Here is a 10,503-nt window from a genome sequence, read left to right as displayed (position 1 = left end):
CCGAGCCGTAAAGTTTAAGTTGTAGTTGAGCCCTTATCCAGGGGGTGTGCTGCACACCCTGACATTGTGCACATTCGGTCAGAGTTTACCAACCCCATCCCTCCTCCCCTTTCACCTTCCCCACCACTTGTGTTTTTCTCCCATGTGGGCGTGTAGTTATTTTCCTGTTGGTTTCATATTAGTAGCAAGTACATTGGATACTTGCTTTTGCACTCTTGTGATACTTTACTAAGAAGAATCTGGTTCGACTCCATTCAGGTAAATACAGAAGATGTAAAGTCGAGGAGAGCTGCCTTTGCTCTGTGCCTGACGCGGGAGCTGAAACCCATCTCCTGCCTTCATTTCTCCTGCTCCTCAGGCCTTCCCCCTGGACCTGGACTCCACACTCTCAACTCTAAGACTTTTGAACTACACTACTGACTTTCCTGGCTCTCCAGCTTATAGACTGTAGAACTTCTTAGCTTCTGTAATTGTAAGCACCAATTTATTTACAGAAGCAGTTATCTATAGTTGTTTACTGTATCTACTAATTTTACTTTTATGTATAATCATTAACTTTTTATTAAATCATAGCTGTGTACAATAATGCATTTATGGGGTACAATGTGCTGGTTTTATATACACAAGCTGGTTAACATAGCCTTCACCACACTTTCTTAATTATTGTGTTAAGGCATTTATACTCTACACTTAGTAGATTTGACATGTGCCCTTGTAAAATGCACCATAGGTGTGGTCCAACCAATATCCCTCCCTCCACCCCTTTCTTTCCCTCCCCCTCCATCTTGGGCTGTAGTTGTGTTATAGCATTCATATGGAAGTGTCAGTGATTATATATTAGTTTCATAGTAGAGCTGAGTACATTGGATACTTTTTCTTCCATTCTTGAGATACTTTACTAAGAAAAATATGTTCCAGCTTCATCCATGTAAACATAAAAGAAGTAAAGTCCTCATCTTTTTTAAGGCTGCATAATATTCCATGGTATACATATACCACAATTCATTAATCCATTCATGGGTCGATGGGCACTTGGGCTTCTTCCATGACTTAGCAATTATGAACTGGGCTGCCATAAACATTCTGGTGCAAATATCTTTGCTATAAAGTGATTTTTTTGTCTTCTGGATATATACCTACTAGTGGAATTGTAGGATCTAACAGCAGGTCTATTTTTAGATTTCTATGTGATCTCCAAACTTCTTTCCAGAAGGAATGTATTAGTTTGATTCCCACCAGCAGTGTAGAAGTGTTCCCTTTTCTCCACATCCACACCAGCATCTCTGGTTTGGGGATTTTGTGATGTGAGCTACTCTTACTGGAGTTAGATCATATCTCAAAGTGGTTTTGATTTGCATTTCTCTGATGATTAAGGATGATGAGCATTTTTTCATGTGTCTATAGGCCTTGCACCTGTCTTCTTCAGAGAAGTTTCTATTCAAATCTCTTGTCCACACTGAGATGGGATCACTTGTTCTTTTCTTGCTAATATGTTTGCGTTCTCTGTGGATTCTAGTTATTAAACCTTTGTCAGAGACATAACCTGCAAATATCTTCTCCCATTCTGAGGGCTGTCTGCTTGCTTTACATACTGTGTTCTTAATGTAAAAATTCAAGGAGGTGGGAACCACAGTATATTAGACCAAACATATTGAGAAACTACTTTTACATGATCTGATAATATATTCTCCAGAGAAGGGGACACCGAGATATATTGTCTTACATGCTCTATCTACAATGTACCACTGACACTTCCTCAGTCAAGAGGTAGCGTCCATATTCCTTCACCTTTCATCTGGGCAGGATGTGCCTCTATTGGAAATGGCCTAATGCAGTGGTTCTCAACCTTTCTAATGCTGCAACCCTTTAATACAGTTTCTTATGTTGTGGTGACCCCCCAACCATAAAATTATTTTTTTTGCTACTTTATAACTGTAATTTTGCTACTGTTATAAATCTTAATGTAAATATCTAATATGCAGGATATATTTTCATTGTTACAGTTCCTCATGTTGTGGTGACCCCCCAACCATAAAATTATTTTCGTTGCTACTTCATAACTGTAGTTTTGCTACTGTTATGAATCTTAATGTAAATATCTAATATGCAGGATGTATTTTCATTGTTACAAAGGGGTCGTGACCCATAGGTTGAGAACCGCTGGCCTAATGATTTCTGAAAACCAGCCATGAAATGTGATATGACTTCTGCCTCGCTCTCGGAACACATTCTATGTGACCTTGAGCCACCATCTGAGAATTCTGGCTCCTCTGAAGCTCTTGTGCTGGAAAGGCCACGGGGAGAGGCCACATAGAGATGAATCCTCAAGGACATGCAGCAGTTTGAAGTCTCGGCTGTTTTTGCCTTTCCAGCCCAGGAGTCAGATAAGTGAATGAGAGTTTGTGGATAATTCTTGCCCTTTATCCTTAATCCAACACAGCTGATGCCCAGTGGAGCCAGATTTTGAATTTTCCAGCTGCGTCTCAGACAGTAGGGAGCAGAAACAAGCCACTTGTTGTGTTCCCTATCTGAATTCCTGATCCACAGAATTTGAGAGCATAATGAAAGATTAATTTATGCTACTAATTTGGGGGGAATTTGTTGTCATACTAATTGGAACAGATAATCAAAAAATCATGAACTTTTAGAGAACAACAACAAAAAAAATCTTCGAAAAAAACTAGCCAAAGCAGTTTATTTTACATACGAGGAAATGAGTTCAGAGGGGCAGAATAATTGACCCAACATCTAACAGCTTATTAGTGGCAGAACAAATGTTCTTTCCCTACTTATGATATGCAGAGGGTGTGAGTCTAGCACTGAGCAGCCCACATGACTTACTGAATTGGGATAAGGCCTTCGGTTTGAAGAAACATCGGTTCATATAACCCCAGACACTCAAGATGAATAAAGTCAGGACTGAAGAACTCTGAGGTCACCAAAAGGCATTGCCTGCCTTATAAGCCACTTGTCAGAGCCAGTGTAGAAAAATGACAATTGTATGTATATGTGTGAATATGTAGGTATTAGGCAGAAAGCAGGAGGGGGAGGAATCTTTCCAACTCTGACTCGATCAGAAGCATTAGGTGTGCAGTCCTGAAAAAAATGTGTTACCAACATACTGCTTAACACACAGCTATTGTTAACAGACGGTGGCTAAACATACCTTGAGGTCTCAGGAATCTTTGCCTGTGAATGCATTGCACAGATTTGAAGCTGTGCTACAACCTTCTCCAAATTAAAACGACATGTCAATAATCTCATAATGTCAGAGCAGATTGTTTTGGTAAATCCATTAACAGACAAACCTGAGACTGCTAGTGCCACCTGCAGAGTTTACATGCATTGTCCCTCAGTGAATAATTTTGACAAATGTTACTTTTGTATTTTCTATTGTCATCACTTAAAATCTTTTTTTTTATAGCATAAAATCAATAACTTTGGATCTGAGGTTAACTGCGATTCAGTGCCATGAGGAAGACCAACCAAATAACTGTTCCCAGTGACTTACAGTTAATTTAAGAGAGAGCCACTCTGAGAAATATTACAGTCAATGAAGAAAACAACAACAGCAGTGGCATCAAAGGAGGGGGGTCAACATTCATAGAGGCCAACAGGGATAAACTGCTGCGGAGTTAATCTTAAGGGCAAAGTTTTGATAATATTCTCCCATGACCTTAAGCCAAGTAACTGAGCCAAGGCAGACTGTATTTTTGATAATTTAAGAAGAAGTCCTAGCAATGCAAAAGAACCACTGTGTTATATAAAGTGACTGAAAAGTGTTTTTAAATGCAGCAAACTAAAGTTGTGATTTTACATAATTCCAGATCCATGATCTGTATTCTCTATTAATACTCAGGAGGAAATCAATCTTGAATTATTTAGTCATTAGAAGTGCACCCCAATAGTACATGACCCTGCTTGAATTTTCTTGAACCTGCTTTCTTTCTCTCCTTCCCTTCTTCCTTCCTTCTTTTCTTCCTACTTTCCTTTCTTCCCTCCTTTTCTTCTTTCTCTCTCTCTCTCTCCCCCTTCCTTCATCTTTCCCTCTTTCTCTTCCTCTCTCTCAGTTAAAAACATGCATTTCTGCCAATAAAGTTTCTGTTCAGCATAAGAGAAGCCACTGTTTTCATAGGAAAATTAGGTCATCTTATTCCTTTGCCAAGCAAATGTTGGCTTCCAGAAGGCAGATGCTAAGTCTACCTCAGTCACCACTGTAGCTGCAGGAAGCAGCACAATGTTTATTAAAGTAGGGAGAACATAATTATGGAAGTAAATACAAATTGCAGACTCTCTTCACAAACATGGATCTCAAAGATCAAGAGGTTTTTATAATACCTGCATTATTTCTCTTGTGACACAAACATAGTATAACCTTGGACTGCATGCTTTTAGTATATGCATACGTGTCTGTTTTTCACAATTAATAACCCCTTAGATAGGGCTCAGGCATGTGGGTACATGTGCCTGTGAACTTACTTCGGAGATTCAAGGCCCAACGATGGGGAAATGTATACTTTGATTGTACCCTCTTTCAATTACAAAGGACTTCTTTTCTTTTATGAAGACCTGTCCCATGTTTGATCCACTCTCTAAGATTTAAGCCACATATGAGTCTTTTTCTGGTAGTTTTTGCAATTTCTAGTAGTTTGTGACTAACAGGCTAGAGTAAAATGGGATGGTAAATTAAGGTTTAGAGGACTAAAAATACCGCTCATAATTACAGCTTTATGAAAAGACAAAAGCTAGACTTATACAGGAACCAGTATCATTCTTGCCAAACATGCCAGATAACTCCTCAAAAGGAAAAAAAAAAGGCAATATAAGTGTCTAATTTTCAGATGTAAGTTAGGGGGCAAATGCTGTAAAAACATGTAATTTGTTAAAACACTGTGAATAGTTAAACTAGTAAACCCTAGTAGATAAAGCAAAGAAAGTTTTTACTAATGTGAAATTACAATAAGGAAGTATGTATAAAATTGTTAGGAAATGGTCATTTTGATAAAAATTTCAAAGCAAATCATACATTAATGGGAAATAGAGACTAACCAATGAAAGCATTGATGCTGAGAGTGAAGTCCTGCAAACATTTGATGCAAAAAAAAAAAAAAAAAGTGACTAGAGAGATTCCTCAGGTGCCATAGGAATAGTTTTCTTTTTATCCACACAAAGCCATCAGTGCAGGGAAGTAGTAGTTATCTTTCAAAATGCTGGCTGTTTGCTCTGGAACAGATGTTGGCACACTTTCTGTACAGGGACATGTGGTAAGTATTTTAGGCACATAGGCTACAGGGTCTTTGTTGCATGCACTCAACTTTTCTGTGGTGCTGGGTTAGAAGCCAGAGACAATATAGAAATTGATGGGTGTGATTGTGTCTCAATAAAACTTTATTATTATTATTTTTATGAACAGATGTCAACAAGGTGGTGGAATAGGACTCTCAGCCTCATCCCCCAACAGACACATCAATTCCAACAACTACCCACACGTGAAAATACTTCTATAAGTGCTAAGGAGACCAAGTAAGAGATTACAGCATCTGGGTATAGCAAAGAGATAAGAAAAGACTTCTGAAAGAGGGTAGAAAAGATGGGTTCACATTACTCACATCATCCTTCCCCCAACCCCGTGCAGCACAGATGGAGAGAGAGTGTGGGAAGGAGAGGGAAATGAGACGTAGGTTTTTCCTCAGACCTAAAAATCAGGCCCATTCCAGTAAAACACAGCATGAGGCAGGCCTCTATATCCCCATACTCCAGGCTGGTACCTGTGGACTGAACCTCCAGGCCTGCCAGGTGCTGAGTTGGTCCCTCAATCCCAGGCTCCAGATCCATGTGGAAGACCCAGTCTCTGGATCTCTGCACCAGTAGGCTAACCCTAGGCTGCTCCAGGCACTGGACTGCCCCCAGAACTGGGCTGGTCCTCAGGGCCCTAGGCTTTAGTCCTGCTCTAGCAGACCCCTGTGGCAGGCCACACCTTATATACTGAGGCTCCAACACCTGCCCCCATGGACTCAGGCTCCAGGCCTTTTCCAGTGGTCCCAAGTGCTATGCCTGCCCCAGCACGAAGCCAGCCCCATGGATTTAAGCTCTAGGCCTGTTTCAGTGGACCTACATATGAGGTCATCCCAGGGTCTGGCCAGCCCCTGCAGATTCTGGCTCAAGGCTCACCCCAGTGCCAGATCACCCTGTGGATCCAGAATTCAGGTCAGTTGATGCAGACACAGGCTACAGGCATATCCTGTGGATCCAAGCTCCAATCCTGGCCCCACAGACCCAACCATCAGGTTCACCCCAGCAAGTCCAGGCTTCAGGCTCCACCCCAAGGGCCACCTGTCTAATGATGCAGGCACCAGAACTGTGGCAGCAAACCGCCCCTCAGACCAGGCCACGAGGATGTCTATACGCAGAAGGGCAATAGCAGACACTTCATGAAACCAACTACAGAAATAAACTTAAAATGGATCAAAGACTGAAGTGGGACCTAGAACTATAAGACTACTTGAAGAAAACACAGGGAGAGAGCTCCGTAATATTGGTCTAAGCAGTGAACGTTTAAACCCCAAAACAGACAAGACAAGCAGACACAGGCAGATGGGCTTATGTTAAACTAAAGAGCTTTTGGACAGCCAAAACCACAGACAGCAGAGTAAAGAGACAGCATATGGAGTGGGAGAAAATATTTACCAGCCATGTACCCCAAAAAGTTTCAATATCCACAGTATATTACATATGAAGAATTCAAACAACTCAATAGTAAGAAAATCAAATAACTTGATTAAGTAATGGACAAATGATCTGAGTAGACATTTCTCAGAATAGACAAGGAAATGGCCAACAGGTATATGAAAAAATAATGTTCCACATTTCCAATCATCAGAGAAATATATCAAAATCCCAATGATGTATCATCTCATACCTGTTAGAAGGGTTATTATCAAAAAGACAAAAGATAACAAGACAGGATATCCGCTAGACAGGATACGGAGAAACTGGAATCCTTTAATGCTGTTGGTGGGGTATAAATTAGTACAGACAGTATGGAAAACTAGAGTTTCTTCCTAAAATTAAAAATGTTTATTGCAGCATTATTCATCACAGCCAAGATGTAGAATCAACTTAAATATCCATCATCTAATGAATGGATAAAGAAAATGTGAGCATATTATGTTAAATACACCAGGCCAAAAAAAGACAAATGCATTGTGATCTTACTTTCATGGTGAATTTTAAAAAGTTGAACTCATAAAAGCAGAGATTAGAATAGTGCTCAAGAGAGGCTGAGGGTGAGAGTGAGGTGGGGGAAATGTTGATCAAAAAATACAAATTTCAGCTATATAAAAGGCACAAATTCAGGAGATCTGTGGTAGTACACAGGGACTATGGTTAATAACAATGTATTGGAGTTTTGAAAATTGCTGAGAGTTACTTTTCTTTATTTAGTTATTTTTTAGAGAGGGATCTCATTCTGTTACCCTGGCTAGAGTGCAGTGGCATCATCATAGCTCACTGCAACGGTGCACTCCTGGGGGCAAGTGATATTACTCCTATCTCAGCTTCTGGAGTAGCTGGAAGTACAGGTGTGTGCCACCATGCCAGGCTTTTTTGCCTTTTCTAAAGGTGAGGTCTCTATGTTGCCCAGGCTGGTCTTGAACTCCTGGCCTTAAGGGATCTTCCTGCCTCAGCCTCCCAAAGTGCTGGGATTACAAGCATGAGCTACCACGTCCAGCCAATAGTAACTTTTACATGTTCTCACCACGAGAAAATAAGTGTGTAGTATGAATAAGGCATATCTTAATAACTTGATTTAACCTCTCCACGATACACACATATTTTAAAACATGTTTAATATAATATATATGCATAATTAAAAAAATTATCAGTTAAAATAAATACTTTATTTACAAAAATAGGCAGAGAGTCAGATTTGGCCTAAGGATTCTATTTTGCAAACTGCTGCTCTAGAAAATCAAGGATATGAAATCATAAGATTTTATTTTCCTAATTAATCCTTGAGTTGGCAGGTGACATGATTAGGGAGAGATTGCTTGCCATTTGTCACTGGAAGGCTTGAGTTTAGACACCAATTTCATCACTTTATTATCTGGGGCAAGGGCTTGACCTTTCAATGGCCATGCACATTTTTTCTTTTTTCCTGCTTACGGTATCTATTCTGGCTACTTCATAGGGTTTCTGTAAAAGCTCCATGAGATAATGTTAGTCTAAACACTTTGTAGACCAAAGAATTATACAAGCAGGTAAAGGTGTTGTTATTAACAGGTGACAAGCGAGCAGAAAATTCCCCAGAAATTCACCTTATCCGTAAAAAGGATGCACATTTGTGAAGTCACTAAATAATCACTTTTGTCTGAAGAGGTTGTCTGTCTCTGTGCCTGTCTCTGCTTCAGTCACATGAAGTCACAGGGCTGGAGATGTCTATAAATTAGTGTGACAATAGCATAGGCAGGGCTGGGAGACTGGACTCTTGGCTAGACCCTGGGACTTATTCCTGGCTACCATTTACTAGCTATGTGACTCACTTACATCATTTAAGTTAGCCTCACCAGGAGAAAATAATACTCCACTCCCTGTAGACTTGTTTGAATTAATATATCCAACAATTGTGCTTAGCAGAGATCCTGGAAGACAAGAAGTTTTCAATATATATCAGTTCTTTTTGTTGAGATTATTTATGCAAGTTTGAAGTGGCAGATTGCACAGAAGTCATCGAGAGCACCATCCTCCAGGGCTGTGCAATCTTCCCTGTGGGGTTGTGGCTCTGCGTCCGCCCTGTCTCCGTTTGAACACTTCCTTTATTAGGAAGTTCATTACTTGGCACAGAATTTCTCTGGATAGGTAATCCATATTTCTCTTGTTAGTAGAGGAAAGTTATTTCTTCATAAAAAGAAAGCAGTAGTTGGACTCAGACCCTCCTACACATTTCCAAGCCAGGTAAACAGGGGCAGTGCATTGCCGCCTTAGTTAGCAGTGCCCACCAGATACAGCTTCCAGAAGGCAGCAGTGCTTGGGAAACCTTCCTCCCCTGCCTCTTGAGGGGGTCACTGGCCCATCCATGCCCATTTCATTGTTTATAGGCAGTGCAGGTGATGACCTCCTGGCATTGATACTAATAAAAATTTTAAGTTCTCAATATTAATATGGTTATTATTGGTTATAATATTCATAACAGAGTGTGAAAGGAAAGGAAAGAAATCACTGCACAACTGATTAGAAGTGAGCTTCTGGGCTGTGTGAATTTTTTTTTCCATAATTACCAACACACTTTGAAACTGTCAGATCGATTCACTTCACATTTTTATACATTTGCATATAACTATTGCTTGTTATAAATTACTCTCTTTTATTTTCAAACAAACGATGTGATGTGCATTTTCGTGCACCATAAGAATCCATTATTTTGTATCATCATAAATATTCTGTGGAGTTTTGTTTTAGGCAACCTCGAAAATGTTCACCATTGATTAATTTTGAAAAGTGCTTTCATAAGCTAAAAAACCAAGTGAACGTCTCCTAAACAAATTAATTTCCCCTTTATCTTCCAGCCACTTGAACAAGGTTCATATCCATTTTTTTGCCCTTCCCCTTTCTTTGCTTTTTTTAAAAATTAAGTCATAGATACATAAATCATGTATACATTAATGCATTTATGGGATACAATGTGCTGATTTTATATATAATTTGGAATGCTTACATCAAACCAGTTAACATAGCCTTCAAAATATGGAACACTTCATGAATTTGCATGTCATCTTTGCACAGGGGCCATGCTAATCTTCTCTGTATCATTCCAATTTTAGTATATGTGCTGCTGAAGCAAGCATGCTTCTCCTTTCTTTGGATTCAAAGGTTTCCTGCCCATTTGAAAAGGGAAAAAGGGTTGAAACGGACAGAGAAAAAGAGCATCTTTTCAGACCAACCAATTAAAGGGAGAAAAATAGTCAATAAAATTGAGTTGCCGTAAGTAGTTCAGAGCCTGAAGCATTGACCAATGAACTTCCCTTGCTGTCACTTCTGTAAACCAAAAATATACACTGAGTTCATCTGCCTCTTAGGTAATTTAACAGGATGTGTTTTCACAGAAAAAGTGTCACAGCAGCCTCAATCTGCTTAGTTAACAGACTACCAACTATGCTGAAGATCAGTGTAAAAAATGCACACACATACACACACACAAAGTGGCTATCCAGAAGGTATCCAGCTAGGCAACATGGCTGGATACTTTCTGGACAGCCCTCATATAGGCAATAAAATTATGCTGTTCTCACTAATTAAGAAAAATACAACTTTCTTCCAAGACTGTACTATCACAAACCATACTAGAGAATGTTATAAATGAAAATTTCCCAAATATCATCAAAGGAAATATCCATCTTTTCAGAGGGATATCAGACCCCAGGTTGCCTCAACTCAAACAGAGCTTCTTCAAGACACATTGTGATGAACCTGTCCAATGTCAAGACAAAGGAAAAGATTCTTCAAGCT

At 39.6% G+C, this 10,503-nt stretch overlaps 1 protein-coding gene and 1 non-coding gene across 2 annotated transcripts in view; both read right to left on the bottom strand.

Moving 5' to 3' along the window:
• The window catches only part of SPHKAP (SPHK1 interactor, AKAP domain containing), a 149,432-nt gene that overhangs the window by 74,107 nt on the left and 64,822 nt on the right, over positions 1–10,503 (bottom strand). The gene's annotated exons all lie outside the window — the stretch shown is intronic.
• Positions 9,736–9,838, bottom strand: LOC111723639. The gene has a single exon (XR_002772139.1). It is a non-coding gene; the product is annotated as a U6 spliceosomal RNA (small nuclear RNA).

This window comes from Otolemur garnettii, unplaced genomic scaffold, assembly GCF_000181295.1.
Source record: "Otolemur garnettii isolate 467f Iridium unplaced genomic scaffold, OtoGar3 scaffold00013, whole genome shotgun sequence".
Taxonomy (NCBI): domain Eukaryota; kingdom Metazoa; phylum Chordata; class Mammalia; order Primates; family Galagidae; genus Otolemur; species Otolemur garnettii.
This window is presented reverse-complemented; position numbering and strand designations above follow the sequence as displayed.